The sequence below is a fragment of the Mus pahari genome, chromosome 12 (genome assembly GCF_900095145.1).
Source record: "Mus pahari chromosome 12, PAHARI_EIJ_v1.1, whole genome shotgun sequence".
Lineage (NCBI taxonomy): Eukaryota > Metazoa > Chordata > Mammalia > Rodentia > Muridae > Mus > Mus pahari.
This window is the reverse complement of record NC_034601.1, coordinates 68,031,458-68,047,611: the sequence shown is the minus strand read 5'-3', so window position 1 is coordinate 68,047,611 and position 16,154 is coordinate 68,031,458. Positions and strand designations below refer to the sequence as shown.

General features: G+C 38.2%; 1 long non-coding RNA gene across 1 annotated transcript in view; it reads right to left on the bottom strand.

Moving 5' to 3' along the window:
- Nucleotides 1–595: 595 nt before the first annotated feature.
- The window catches only part of LOC110329375, a 25,317-nt gene continuing 9,758 nt past the window's right edge, over nt 596–16,154 (bottom strand). The window contains exon 4 of the long non-coding RNA XR_002380919.1: nt 596–1,088. This is a non-coding gene — a long non-coding RNA (uncharacterized LOC110329375). The remainder of the gene's footprint in view (nt 1,089–16,154) is intronic.

Here is a 16,154-nt window from a genome sequence, read left to right as displayed (position 1 = left end):
TTTGTCTTCTTAGAAACTAGAAAGATGAACACATTCACTGAATGACCAATGGAACAAGGCTGAGCAGCTGGAAACTTAGCAATACCAGTTGAAGTACATCACACACACACACACACACACACACACACGCGCGCGCGCGTGCGCGCGCGCGCCTATCACCCCAATGGCATGCAAGAGCAACTGAAGTGGCCCTGTTGCCCACTGTACAGACAAGACACAGGAATTAAACCTGTGAGCTGTTTTCTATTCAGAGGTCCAGCAACTCAAGAAATCAGTATTAACTTCTTTAGGGGATACTGTGCATCTCATATTCAATCATAAGATTGTGTACGGATGAAAGATGGAGGCAGTCAATCACTCCAAGGTGTGGCATTGTCTCTCTGCTCAGGTGGGCAGTCCATGTCTGGGCTTGACAGTATTACTTCTTTGCTTCTTCTTACCATCACCTATCTGTAGGAGGGAGAGGCTCAGAGAAGGTCAAGGCCAGTGAATCCTGTATGCTTCCTGAGCCAGTCATTGGGATGCCTTCTACACTGAAGATTAACTCAGAGCAAATAAGCAATTATCAGTGGGTATGTATACATTTTTTTTCTTACAGACCCAAGTAAAATCAGATCTTATAATATAAAATATTATATCCTTATTGTGCCTCTATCATGATTAAGAAGATGGAAGAGGAAAGGGGAGGAGCAAACAGGGGACATGCCACTGGATACCATTAAAAAATAGCTCACACAGTAACTCATAAGTTTGGACATTATCTCCTTGCCTCTCCTCGTTGAACTCTATGTTACCTATAGCCCTAGCCAATGAGATACGTTTCTACTTTACCATTTATTTTCTCACAGTTTCATAATTTGTCATGTCTCAGAGGGTCAAAGTCTCTGCTCCAGCACTTGGCACGTTTTGGTGTCAGGGACGATCGTCTGCAGATTGGGAATGTTCTTTCCAGATGACATCTCATGCTGATCTGGTACCATGATGTCCATTGTCACCTCGTAAATAGTACGGACAAGGGAGCTTGGTGTCACAGGAGCCAGTAGCTGGAAATCTCCATGTGCTTTTGGAGCTGCCTAACAACAGGAGAGCTGGGAGCCACAAAGGAGAAAGTGCAAGCTCTCAGTCTTCTAAAACATGACAAGCAGTGCACTCCATGTGGGAAGTGCTGGAGATCTGTGTGCCACACAGAGACTGGGGCAGAGACTAAAAAGAGTAGATTAAGAGAGTAGAATTCAAGTGTTCTTGTCATAAAAAATATAACTGCATGAAATACTCCTATTTATTTCTCAGTGTATATACTTCTCAAATACCTTGTGGTATATGTCAAATGCACACAGTTTCCACTTGCCTATCATACTTTTTCATACAGCAGAAAAAAACAAAACAAAACAAAACAAATACATTGATAAAACAATTTTAGGCTTAGGTATAACACAATGATATTTCTGTCATACTTAATTACTACAAGCATCATAATCTCAATCCACTTTCAAAGTATTGAAGAAAGAGGCCCTATCTCTTTTAGAGGAGTATAGCATGGGAAGGTTCTTAAAGTTATCAAAATAAAATTTTAGGTTTAATTGTGGTATTGTGATTAAGAAAATGTCAAAAAAATTTAGAGATCCTAATAGACACAGGAGAATAAAATAACATGACATTGTGGGTTTGCTTAAAACATAAAAGAAGGAAAGAGAAATGATGGAGATAAAATGTTATGCAAAATATGTGCTGCAATGACTTGCTAACTGTTGAATATATGAAAGAACTATATGCAAAGTATATATTTGAGTGTGTGTAAAAATTCTGACACTCAGTGTCATATCTACATGTGACATAATATTACACTGCTTCTTTCTTAGTCAGGGTTTTCCAGAAGAACAAAACCCAATAGCAAGAACATGTATGGAAATTAGATTGGCTCAGTTGATGCTGTTGGGATCTTCCTATAGTACTGGATTCACATTGGAGTCCTCCCCTCCCTCGGGTGCAAGAGATGCTAGAATATACAAGGAATAAAACATCACTGAAGAGAAAATTCCACAATGCAGCTTCTATGAAGTCGTAATCTACGGTGAGGTGGGACTTTGTGTGAAGCAGTGTTCGGAGGATCACTATCTCCTCTCTAAGTTTCCTGTCACCCATACATTCTCAGTAAGTGCAAGCAGCTAATTGGTGTGCCAAGTTAAACTTGGATAGCATTCCACACTGGTTTGAGTTTGGTGCATTGTTGTGGTAAATAGACATTTGTTCATGTTTCTCTAGGAAAGCTTTTGCAACAGAGACTGCTGGGCCATAAGAGAGGATGAGCAGGCAAAGACAAGGACAAATGCCACTGTCAAGTATGGGATGTCTATGAGCTGATGACTTGACTCTGCATTCATCTTCACATCATAAGAAGGATAACACAAAAGCATCCTAGAATCCTGAATCTCACCTCATCACTCTCCTGCACCATTGAATCAGTTTCCGTTCCCAGACCTAAGCACATACATGAAGAATTTACATCTTGAGTAATTGTTCTCAATTATACAGGATGTTCCTTATAATTCAAAACATTTTTTATTGGTAACACTCTAAATTAGAAGTTGCCAATGGAAGTTTCTAAGTATTGATAATAAAGAAAATGGGAAACTTAAGTGGAAAGTGTAGGATCAGTTGAAATGGAAACTTACTTGCAAGACCTAAACTAATATTCATAATCCATTCAGCTTTTAATGGACAATTATGTTGAATCTATTTCTTGTGACTATTTTGACAATTCCGTAGTAGACATGAACACAAACATCTTCATGGTATCCTGACTTCATTTAATTTTGGATATGTTAGCAATGGAATATGTATGCTGAAAAAAGTGACATTTTAATGAATTCAGAGTAATTACTTAGACTTTAAAACAAAGAAATGCTGTCATTTGCCAAAATGTGGATGGACCTGGAAGATATAATAATAAATGAAATAGGCCAAGAATGACAAATAGATATTATCTTACCATGTATGTGTAATTTAAAATTTAAAATAACAGGATTAAGATAGTAGAATGGTAATCACAGTAAACTGTAGGGAGAAGAGAGTGTATATTAATCAAAGGCTATCCAATTTCACTTAGAAAAACTAAGTTCAGGAGAGTAATCTGAAATACATTGCATATATTTTGCAATGTATTATAGTGAAAATGTTACTGTTATTAGTCACAAATAAATAATAAGTAGATGGAAGAGTATATTTATTAATTAGCTTGATATTTCCATTTTGTTCATGGTACACATTTGTATGTTCTTTTACCTGGAAATAACCAATGGTAGTTGAACATGTTCTCAAAAGAATATATATATTTATATATTCATATATATATGTGTGTTTGTGTGTGTGTGTGTGTGTGTGTGTGTTACCTTTTCTCATTACTTTGGTCAAATATACAGCAAGAAGCAAAGAAACTACTTAAGGAAAGAAGTTTGTTTGGGCTGGCAGTTTGAGAGGCTGTAGTGCACACGGGTGGCAGGGCATGGTGGAGGGATACAGATGTTCTACAGTCTTGAAGCAGATACTGATGAATGTTGATGCTAAGCTTGCCTTCACCTTTTTATTCAGCCCAGGGTCTCTCCGTAGAACAGTGCCACCTGCATTTAGGATAGATCTTCTTACTTCAGGGAACGAAGTCTGGAAATTCTCTCACAGACATGCCTAAAGGATTATCTCCTACATGATTCTAGACTCTGCCCATTGGACAATGGATATTGGCAACCATATAATGCGGAATATATGTGTAAGTGTCATTCTGTAAACAATAATTTGCAAAGCATGTGCATTGTGTTGGGTATTTTAAGTGATACACAGGTTATTTAAATGATATGGGAAGATATGTATAGGTTACATGCAAATACTGCTTCATTTTATATAGGATCAGTATCATCTATAGATATTGACATCAATGTAGAATTATGGAACATATCCTCCTTAGATATTAAGGATACTATATTGTTAAAAAAAACATTTGTGCATTTATTGATTAGTTTGATTTAGCTTTTCTACATATGTTTTTGAAACATCATATTATACACAAAAATATGAAAACATGTAATTTTGTCAATAAAAATGTATAGTAAAAGTTAAGTTAAATTAAAAAGTAAAGGTCTTTAGAAATACTATGTTATGGTTAGTTTTAAACTTGGCACAACTTAGAATTACTTGGGAAGAGAGTCTCAGAGAGAGATTCTGTACTTTTTGCTATGTGGGAATGTATCTGGTGGGATTTTCTTAATTAATTGATGTAGGAACACTCACCACAGTATGGGTGGCTCCATTCCCTAGACTTGGGTTTCTGAAACTGGGGATGAGCGGAGAAATTGAGCTGAGCAAAAGCAAGTAAGGGATCATGAACTTTTCTCTCTGCTCTTGTAGGTCTGATACAACTAGGTGCTTCAAGGTCCCCTTGCTGGGATTTCCCCACAATAATTGGCTGTAATCTGGAACTATAAGCTAAGACAAACCCTTCCTCCTTTAGGTTACTTTTTGCCAAGGTATTTTAGCATGGCAATAGAACAGAAATGAGTACATACTGTATATTTAGTAAAAATAAAAGGACTAAAGGAAAAGAAAGAATCTCGCCTATATGCTCAGGCCAATTGAAGGGCACAGAAACACACACACACACACACACGAACACTCAAATTATTTCCAACATGGTTGTGTAGCTTGTTCAAATGAGACAGGTGTGATGTTAGCATTTGGTGTTTGAAACGGTCAAGACATACATAGGCAAACCCATAATTTTAGACTCAGTCCAAATCACATGTGAAAACAACGGAAGAAAGATCTCAATAGAGGAGCTGGAACTTGAAAATTGGTGGAAGGAAAAGTGCAAGGACAGCACCATAATATCGGGTTTGGCAATGGTTTCTTTGATATGACATATAAAGCATGGGTAATAAAGTCACTGTTGTCCCAGCTCTGGGTAGGCAGAGAGAGGGAGATCTCTGTGATTACTGGTAGCTCCCCTAGCCGAGTTTATTACCTTCAGGCCAATGAAAGACTCTGCCTCAAGACCAAGGTAGATAGCACTTGAGGAACGACAAGGGAAGTTGATATATGTACATGAGTATGTGTGCTTATAAACAATCCTGACAGAGAGTAAAAAAAATATTTAAGCCCCTAGACCTGTGTCCAAAATAGCCCCATTGTTCCAGGATGCCAGGTGTTTGCGGTTTTTGCCTTTCTATAGCCCAATGCCAGGTGTTTGCGGTTTTTGTGTCTTTATAAACCCTTTACCCCATGAGCTCATCGATGACTCCTCTACCTCTACGTGGAATACGAGTTGTCCCCAGTGCACTGGTTTTTCCTGAATAAACCTCTTGCAGTTTGCATCAAGACCATTTCTTGTGAGTGATTTGGGGTGCCGCCTCTCCTGAGTCAGAACATGGGGGAGTCCTCACGTTGTGGGTCTTTCATTTACACAAACATGCACACGTACGTGCAAGCATACACACACAACCCCAATAAACAGGTGTTTGTATATAAACCTTTCCATGTACATACAATCATGCATGCATAGTGGAATGTGCATCAAAGGACGTTATCACCCAGAACGTAAAACGCACACAAAAAAAATGTGAGACAACACTAACAAATTACATGTTAGATAGTCAGAGGAGAGTTTCCCCATACCCCAATGACAAAATAATGATTGTATTGACTTGAACCAACATTTCTTTAAAGAAAATATACAAATGACCAATTAACAGCCCATTTCTTGTCATTTGACAAATTCACTTCCAAGCCAGGAGGTGCTGCTCACCTCTATTAGGATAGAAATCACTAGTATAAGAGTGCAGCCAGAACATAGCAAGTGTTGGATAGGAGAGGTGAGTAGGAGAAACTGTACCCTTTCTGAAGGTTAATGAGTATATAAAGTGAAATCACTGTGAGAAAAATTAATGATGGTTCCTTTTTAACACAGAACTTTTTTGATCTAGTAATTTTCCTACTAGATATAGATCCCAAGGAATCAAAAGTAGGAACCTGAACAGGGACATCTAACATTTGTACTCACAGCAGCACTGTTAACAGATGCTAAAAAGTATGAATGGTTCCCATTCCTAAAAATATCCCTGAGTGAATGAGACGTGGCATAAATATGAAATGGAATATCATTCATCCCAAAGATGGATCAAATTCTGATACATGTGACAGCAGAGACACATTGAAAGCACGCTAAGCAAAACAAGCCAGGGACACAAAGGCCATTAGTAAGACAGAGCGAAGACCCCAAGAGCACAGTGGTTGTCAGGAGCTGGTAGAGGAAGCAACGAGGCGTTGGTATTTAGTGGGTACAAGTTCTGTTAGGGAAGGCGAAAGGTCCTGGAGATGTACAGGGTGATGACTGTGCAGAACTGAGTGGTACCTAATGGTGAAGTTTGCACACCCAACAATGGCCACACTGCTAATACCTGCCTTGTGTATATTTTGCCACCATGAAATTGGTATTCTTTTGTGTTTTATCATCTAGGGAAACAGTTTTTCTTTATTTTGTGTGGAGGTTAGATTTCTTTTGGGAGGGGGGTCTGGCCCCCAACAATTTGTTTTAAATAACTCAAGAGAAAAGAAAAACAGAAGGTGAGAGGAACAGTATGTGGGCGAGGGCTATCATCCCCGACTTGTTATTTAACAACGAAGAGCGAAGTGTTCTTTCGTTGGGGGATTCATTCAGTGAGCTGAACACAAGGTGTTCACCGGGTGCTTTCCCTCCCCGCCTTTGAAATTTATTGGCAGAGATCACTGCGGCCCCCATTCTCTAATTTTATTAGTCAGAGTTCTTCATTAACTTTGGAAATTGTTTGTCCAATAAAGACTTATCTCATTTGCTGATGGCTTCAGAATCCCCTGGATTATGGCCGGGATTTGATGTTATAATAATCTCCCATGAGAATTGTCCAAACAGCTGTGAAGGCAAGAAAGAGCTACAGGGACCTCGCAGTGCCTGGCGACAGCAGCAAGGACCACGTCTGAACAAAATGAACCTTTTCTGTTTCTCACTGGTGGGTACCTCTACAGGCACTGATTTTAATTCTCTTTTGATGGCACGGTGCCAAGTAAAGCCAATAAAATTAAGTATAGCCTAAACTTGAGTGTCACGAGTTTGCACCACAATGGATAGAAATGGTGTGTTCATCCAAGCAGTCGGGTTGCCTTTATTGAGATCAGCGTTGTAAAACTACATAGATGAAAGGTAACAGAAACCATGTGTGCTTTTACTGACCTACTTTGGAATAATTATTGCTTACTTCATATTGCTGCCTTTTTAAAGTGTAATCTGTGAACATTACTTTTGAAGAAGAGTTTTTGTTTTCTATTTTTTTATGATTATGACAAAAAAAAAAAACATGAAAATGTGTAGCATTTTGTACACTTTCTTTGCTCTGTGACCCCAGGCATCAGTGTTTTTTGATGCTGCTATTGTTCTTTGTTTGTTTGTTTTTCCTATGGTTCTTCTCCTTTTTTTTCATTATTGTCTGAGGAATGAATTGCATTCAATATCATCTTGGTTAAGGTCCATCGTGGCAGTGGCCTGAGTTAGACTGTGCTTTTATTGCAAGGCACAACAGATTGAGCCAGCTTTGGAGAGGTGCTCAGGTGAGGTGTGAACCTCTCTGGTTCTCAAATTCTATTGTACATTATTGATTTAAAAAAAAAAACCTGGAGTGGGTCAGTGAAACTTCTCCAGTAGTAACATATCTGGAAGTATTTTATAATTCTATCTTGCAATTGGCATGACTCACCAGTGCTTCCAAGTGTTTCAATAATTTTATTCATGTTTCTGTGCTTAAGGCAGGGCATCATGCAGTCTCCGTGGTATTTCAAGATGTTGATGGGCGAGTCCTATCACTTGGGAAGATGAAATGCTCTATCTTTGATGTTTGTTTTCCTTCCAAATTGCAAGGGAGATGAGCACAATTGCTAGAGATGGTGCTGACATGAAGTGCAGAACCTGAACAGGAGGTATTTTGAGACAAGCTAAGGGATTTCATTTCAGAACATCTTGAAAAATAAAATCTGATTGTGACTTGCAGGAGGCTGAATCATCAAGTTTAAGTTGCCTGCATTGTTAAAAATTAACTGCCAGCTCTCAAGTTTTGCCACATGTCATGTAAGTCTGACTGGAGAAAAAAAAATCTCAATTCAAGTGATTTAAATCGTATTGCTCGTTCTTCTCTGGTTGTTCTGGAAATATTATATATGTTTTATATGCATATACTTCCCTGGGAATTAGGTGGTATAGAGCCATAAATGACTCCATTCTGAAATCATTTTGAACAGTAACGTAATCATTATGCTAATGTCTCTATATCAGGGTTTGGTGCAGTATAGCATATGTTTATAATCTTGACTCTAAAGACATATATGTATCAAATGAACACGATTGTCTCTCTTTGTTATGTAAGGAGAAGCAGCATGAACAAAACAAACTGCATCAAAGCTCCGGTTTATGGACCCAGCATCATGGCCTTTTTTGTTGCTGTGGCTTAGCTTTTAAAGTTGTCCTTAAGATGCTCTTTGCTTGAATAGCAGACTGAATGATCATGAACACCAAACTATTTTTTTTCAATCATTCCTACGTTTCTATGCCATAAAAATTACCCGCTTTACTAAGAGAGTGTGCAAAGATATTTGAAAAAAACCTCAGAAGTCTTCAAGAAAAATATTTACTGGATGTATGCTTAACTTGTGTGTGGTGACAGTTGACTGAGCTGTTGTGCACTGTAGCTTAACAGCTTTCACCGGGAATTTATGCATAATCCAAAGCATATTTGATCTGTCCTTGTGAACATATGGGAGACTGCATTTAGGAAAAGAGAATAAAATCCAATGACGTGGTGAAAAAAAGCTCACACAATTAAAACTAAGGGAGGGGTTCTTTAGAAATACACCAACAATCTCTGGAAAGTGGATGGTTTTAAATATTAAACATAGGGACTACTATGGAGAAAAGAGTGGAATGGTTAAATATTCTCCTATATGAATATGGTGAAAACTTACAACTCCCTTAGTTAATGGGGTTTTAAGGTGGAATACTCAGGTATCATCTCAATGAATTAACCATCATGAACAGATATGATAAATACTACATTAACGGTGATTATTCTTAATTTGGATCTATAAACTTGAAATGGAATATATATATATATATATATATATATATATATATATATATATATATATATAGTATCAGTAGGCAGGCATACCCATTTAAATATGCTACTGTGACCCACATTTTTTTTTTCTTATTGTGATTAGGCTCTGAAAAAAGCTTGCTCATTCGAAGCAAGGTTATCTTGTTGGGCTCATCATACAGTTATTGAGCTTGGTGTGACTTTGCAGTGCATGGGGTTCAAATCAATTATCCCCGAATGAACATCTACATGATTTGCAGGGCACCTCTGTCTGTATTTGAGCTCTTGTCTACATCATCACTTTATGCCTCTCCCCTGTTTTTGTACATACCAAGACAACTCCAATGCCAGGAAGACAAGCTGCTCGCAAAGAATACACTGACCTTGTCCTTGTAACTTTAAAAAGCTATTTTTCTCTTACATAAAGGTAGGATCATATTGACAAACATAAGCATCTTGAACAGTTTTGTTTTGTTTTTGTCTTTGTTTTGAGACAGGCTTTCTTTCTTTCTTTCTTTCTTTCTTTCTTTCTTTCTTTCTTTCTTTCTTTCTTTCTTTCTAAAAAGGACTTATTTATTAAGACACTGTAGCTGTCTTCAGACACACCAGAAGAGGGCATCAGATCTCATTACACATGGTTGTGAGCCACCATGTGGTTGCTAGGACTTGAACTCAGGACCTTCTGAAAAGCAGTCAGTGCTCTTTACCTCTGAACCATCTCTCCAGCCCAAGACAGGCTTTCTTTATGTTGTTCTGGCTGTTCAAACTCAGAGACCTGCCTGCCTCTTCTGTGCTGGAATTAAAGGTACACACCACCACCACCTGGTGATGGAATACTTTTTATTAAACAGAGCTTAAATTTACATCATTTTAAGGGACATTGAATACATCATGGTGCAATGTACTTTCACAGATTAAAAACACATTGTTTTCATTTACCCAGTTGTTTTCAAAGGCATTTAGTGATGTTTAGAAATTATTTTTTCATCAAACTTGGTACATCTACTGTTAACAAGATCCCATTTCTTCAAATAAACTTTTTCAGAGTCTCCAAAACAAAAACTCTGAGAAAACTGGGTGTGGATGCTAAATATTTTGAGTGACACCACAAATATTTTCGTTTTGCTTAACTTAGTCATAGATACTTAGAGTATTGGTTTTCATATGCAGATAATTGTAAATAACTAGTTTTACTGAATTAAAATATTTTTCTGGCATCCGTGATTTACTCAGATATTTTTCCATGCAGTTTTTAAAATTTCCTCCTTAGCTATGATGCAATTCTCAGCTTTTTTCCTATGGTACTGAAGATTAAAAAAATCTTGTTATTTTCTACTTGCTATCATTTTTGTAATGGATATGTTAAAAATTCTGAAATATCTTCAAAGATGTATTGAGACAAATATTGTTTTCAATATTTTAATGTACATTTAAGCTGAGCAGTGGTGGTGCACACCTTTAATCTCAGCACTTGGGAGGCAGAGGCAGGTTGATTTCTATATTGGAGGCCAGCCTGGATTATAGAGTGAGTTCCAGGACAGCCAGGACTATACAGAGAAACCCTGTCTCGAAACAAAACAAAACAAAGCAAAAAGATTTAATGTACATTTAAATGTTCAAGCATCATTAAATTATATATGAAATATTGACTCTTATGATATATATGCATACACACATATACATATATATGTATATATTTAAAAACCTATACTTAATCCTGGTGACATTTCATATAGGCATGTCTAACCTGTGTGCTGTGGGATGCAGGCACCTTAGTGAAAATATGAATGCGTCTAAACATCAAAATTGGAAGCTTAATATAAAAACGTTTGGAGGCTTTTATGTATATGTGATTTAGTTTCCTAAACCAATTGCATAGGTCTCAAGCATGAACTTTGTAGATAACAATTTCTGTCACAATGTCCAAAGGTTGCACATGTCTGACAGAATCTTTAAAACTACGTTAAATAAAATTGATCTCGTTTTCCTGTATTGATAAACACATTGCATCGCTCTCCTCCTCTGGAATCCCCCATAGTCCTGTATGTTCGTCTCCAGACACATTCTGCAGATCAGCCTGCTTGTTCAGCCTCCATTTGTATTGGCCCTACATAAAGTCTTTGGCATTTTCTGATTCTCTCCTATAAGAGATCTAGATTCCATCCAAGTTTTGATTACTTGATATAGTTTTCTGTGATTATATTTGACTTCAAGACTATTTGATCTAGGATTCTATTGGTTTCATTTGTTTGTTTGTTTGTTTTCTTTCTTTCTTACTGATTAGCTTTCTCTTAACTTTTTCTGGAACAGGTCTTGAATTTCCATGGATAGAAGTTTCTTATATACCTAAAAATGCCCTTGTACACTCTCAGATTGCTATCAACATGGCTGTCAAATTCTATGTTAAAGATGGCGTGTCTGTGTGTGGTGTCTACACTCCTGTGTACCTCCAGCAGAGAGTGTTGGGTTTGGGGGTGTCCTGCTTTACCTCAGCTTGCTCCTGAGGTCTTGACAGGTGTGGTCACTGGGGCGTGAGTTAGGATGTGTTTCTTGGTGTTAGCAGATGACAATTCAGGGTGGGGGTGGGCGAGAAGAGTTGGGGCGCTGAGAAGGTCTGCAGGATCAAAGGAAGCAGGATGCACTGCTGGTCTCTGCTGGGTCACTTGGGAGTGGAGACTGAAAGGAAGGAGAGGCCATAGCTGGTCGTCTGATGCAGAGATGGGAAACCCATTGGGGATTGGGTTTTCAGGGTATCAGGGAAAATGAAGATCTGATGAATTCCTAACTTCATCCCCCACCTATCTGCTTCTCTGGCAGTCATGCCTAGTATGTTTATATTTAATGGCTCCTTTCTCATTTCTGTATGATTGGGTTCACTATAAAGTGTTTATTTGTAAGTCAGATTATCATATTTTTCACTTAGCTCTATGAAGATCATAAACATTCTTTCTAAAACCTTTCCTCCGTGGGTTTTGTGATTTTAATTTCATCTGGGAAGCAGTGGTTTAGACTGCAGACAATGGGCTCCATTAGCTCTCTTCACAGCTTTCAGTCTCTTTCCGTGCTTTGGCTAATTTTATATAGCAGGCCCCTGACTCATTCTCTCTTCCGGGTTTCATCACCTGTATCTGTCTATGCATATGAGGCATGAATCTCAAGTCTGAGATCCCAGTTTAGAATCAGGGTACTCACAGACAGTAATATGGTGTGGGACCTACCCAGGTACTGAATCATTCGTAGCTTGTCACAGGTTCCATTTTGATGACTCTCTGTTCATTTTTTTTTCCAGCCCCCCTGCTAGCTAGTACCAGGAGCTTCTGCAGGTATTGGCAGAAGTTTTTCTTCATGTCTGTTCATAGCAATGTGGGCTGCTGTAGCCCTCGGATTAGTCCACGTGAGGATGTGTTTGTATGATTCTGTGCAAGTTTTAATGACCATCTCATCGACATTCTCTAGTTCTGGATGGAAGCTTGATTATCCCCCAGCTTCAGCATTACTCTGTGTTTCTATTAACAACTGCCTTCTCCCCCGACACTCTTTATGTATTTTTGAACATCTATTCCTTATTTAGGTCCTTTATGAATTTTCCAACAACTGACTGCATGTTATTCAGAAGCACAGTATAAAGCACACCAGCTATATACTCTAAAAGTAGACTGACTATGCACTCAACCTTTATCAATAGTACGTTAATAAAACACTTTTTGAGGCAATGTCTCGCTCTGTAGGGCTGCCTGCCCTAGAACCTGATAGATACACCTGAGTCTGGGGTTCAAGATTAAAGGCTTGTCCCGCCACGCCCAGCAAAACACATTTAAAGATGAAATTATTTTCAGTGCTACGTTATAAAGTAATTTCAACCTCTAAACTTGTTCTTTCGAAAACAAGAAAAAAACAGGGTGGGAAACTAGATGAAGTCCTCAGTTCCATTTGCTTCCTTGGCAGAGTTGCTAATGGCTTGAAATCCAATCTCATGAAGTTTAAAATCTCCTAGTAGTCACAGCCTCAAAGCTCTGCCTGTAGCCCTCGGTTCCTCTGCCACTCACATAAGCACTCTGCCATACACTGTAGTCTATGGCTTTAGTCCTAACAGTTCCTGTAACTAATGCTCTCAAGTTTTAAAAAAAAAAAAAAAAAAAAAAACTGGATCCAAAAGACTGTTGACTCTATAATCAAATGATGGTAGCTGAAGAAGTAGAGTTACTAAAGTCAGGGAACAACACCATTTATGGTTGGGTCCAAAAACTCTCGCTTAGTACTTAGAATTTGAGGTCCCCATCATGCCCTTCTGGGAATACCTCAAAATGCTCCACATATACTCTAAATTTCAAGTTATGATAATTTAGACTGTCTTCTTTGTTCTGTTGATTTTGGAAGTTATCGTAGACTCTTAATCCTCATGCATAGCATAATTTAGTTGGATTTCTGTAATCTGCACAGAAAAACTAGGTATGTTTTTTTTTTTCCTCAAGAAAAAGAATTTCCTTCTTCTAATTTTAACTCTCTGTACCGCAGGAAGGCTCTACAGAGAGTGTCTATGAGCCAATCCCACAGCAAGCTAAACAAGAGAGCAGCTGTAGCAGAAGGGAGGGGACAGAACAAGCATTAAACAAGCTTGGAATGGTGAGTGACATGGCTACCTGAATGAATGGGTTTCTTTCCTATTTTCTATTTAAACGCACCAGTTAATGGCAGCTTCAAGTCAGTAAACAGCTACTGTCAGGGCACTCTTCACTCACTTTTCCTTTCTGATTTTATCTTGATTGTTGTAGCTTTTGTTGGTAGCTTTTGTTGTTTGTGGTTGGTAGCTTAATATGAGTAGTTGAACTATGTACTAGGTAACGGTGTACATGAACCCCATCAGCCAAGCAACATTGCCACATATGTTTTCTTGAGTTAATGGAAGGCGCGAAAGGTGAAATTGTTTTCCAAAGCAGCAAGTCTTTGAGAGAGCATTTGAAAGTCCATGTATATGAATCAGTTGTTGGTAAACCAGGCCCGAGTACGGCAAAGGGACACCAAGGGTTGTGCTTTGTCAATTTACAAGGCTTAAATGGGTCATCCACAGTTAATTGCCACTGACTACGAGTTCATAACATGCCTGTAATATCTAATGTTTACCTACTGGTTACCTTGAGTGCTGGTTCCAGCATACCACTGTCTGTATTCCAATCCTATAAGCCTACGACCTGATTCAAGTGTTTCTGAATTTGTGCATGCTGTCTTCCTATACAATGTGTTACCAGAATGGAAATGCCAATCATTTTTGCGAATTATGTCTAAAATTCTTAGAGATGAAGTGCTCTGTGCTTCTGAAAAAAAGCAGCATCTACATAACAATGATGAATATTTTTATTCAACTGCTCTGTATTTTAAATAATTTTGTGATAATAAACTTGTTTTAATTCAATTGTGGTATAAATTAACAAAAATATTTCAAGAATGCATTCTGCAAGTAAGTTTTCCCTAATAAAACAAACAAACAAACAAACAAACAAACAAAAACCCACTATAATTAATGAAGTTTCTTTTTTTCAGTGAAGTGCTGACTTAGGCAATATGTCTATATAAAATCTCTTTTTTTACATTTACTTTTCTAAAATTTATAGATGTCTAGAAATCTTGAGAAGTGATAAATGACTTATACCATTAACAAAGGTTGAGCTTAGTCTCAAACCTGGACAATTGCTGGTCTAAATAAAGGGAGAGCAGAAACCAGTTTCGAGTTCTACTCCTACCTTTACACCTACCATCCTGGGTGACATTAAAAACCGTTATTTTTGTAGCTTACATAAGTCTCTGTTTCCCAAGATAGATAAACTAGGAAGAAGTTTTAGTGAACAAAGTCTGTGACTAGTTTCTGAGAAGGAGAATTTGTAGAGAAGTACGTAATGCAATGAAAACTTTCCCCTCAATTTCACTCTGCGGTTGTTGTTGACAGATGTGAACAAGAGGGGGCGATGACGTGTGTTCCGGTCTAATATGAGATAGACTATTTACATGGAGACCATGATTTGACACTGCAAAAGTGTTTGCATGCGTTTCCCTTCTATAATTAAAGAAAAATAATTGAATAGACTGAAAGGCCTCAAGATATATCCTTAAGTGTGTCAGTTGGATAATTATGTATGATGATAAGTTCATGACTTACCTGTCTATTTAAAATCTTTCAAAGATCACCAGTCTTGCAAAATCAAAAGGTAGTAAAAAAATATTTAAATTGGCACACTTCTCTTTATGTATAACTCAGTATTTAATTAAAAATATAGGTTTTAAAAAAATATAGGTTTTGAATAGGTGAGAGGCTCATAGGGTCCCACTCCTGAAAGAGGACCTATGTGTCAGTAAATATTTGCTGTGGGAGAGAATATCAGTTTTACTCAGGGATGTGGCCCACCACAGGTTTCTTATAATCCGGCGGTTGGTCTTACCTGTGCAAGGAGGCCATGCTGATAGAGTCGGGAAGGAGACATAGACTGGACCCAAAGGAGAGAGGTAGAGCAGGAGGGATAGATATGATCAAAATATATTTATACTGTGTGTGCATTTGTGTGTGTGTGTGTGTGTGTGTGTGTGTGTGTGCTTGTGTGTGTGTGTGAACATTCTTATAGAAGTGTATTTATGGGGCTAAAGAAAGCTTAGTTGATGAAGATGTGAGTTCATTGTCCAAAACCATGTCAAAAGAGCTGATTGGTGGTTTGTACTTACAACCTAGTGAAGGGAAGGTAGAGACAGTGAATTGCTAGGGCTGTAACCCAAACAACTTAGCCTATTTGGTGCGTTTCAGGCTGGTGAGAGAACCCTGTGGCAACAGGAGGTAGACGGAAGCTTAGGAGGTGGCTCAGTCGATGTGATAAAGTGCTTGCAGTGAAAGCGTGAGGATAGCCGGGTGGCGGTGGCACATGCCTTTAATCCCAGCACTCGGGAGGCAGAGGCAGGCGGATTTCTGAGTTCGAGGCCAGCCTGGTCTACAGAGTGAGTTCTAGGACA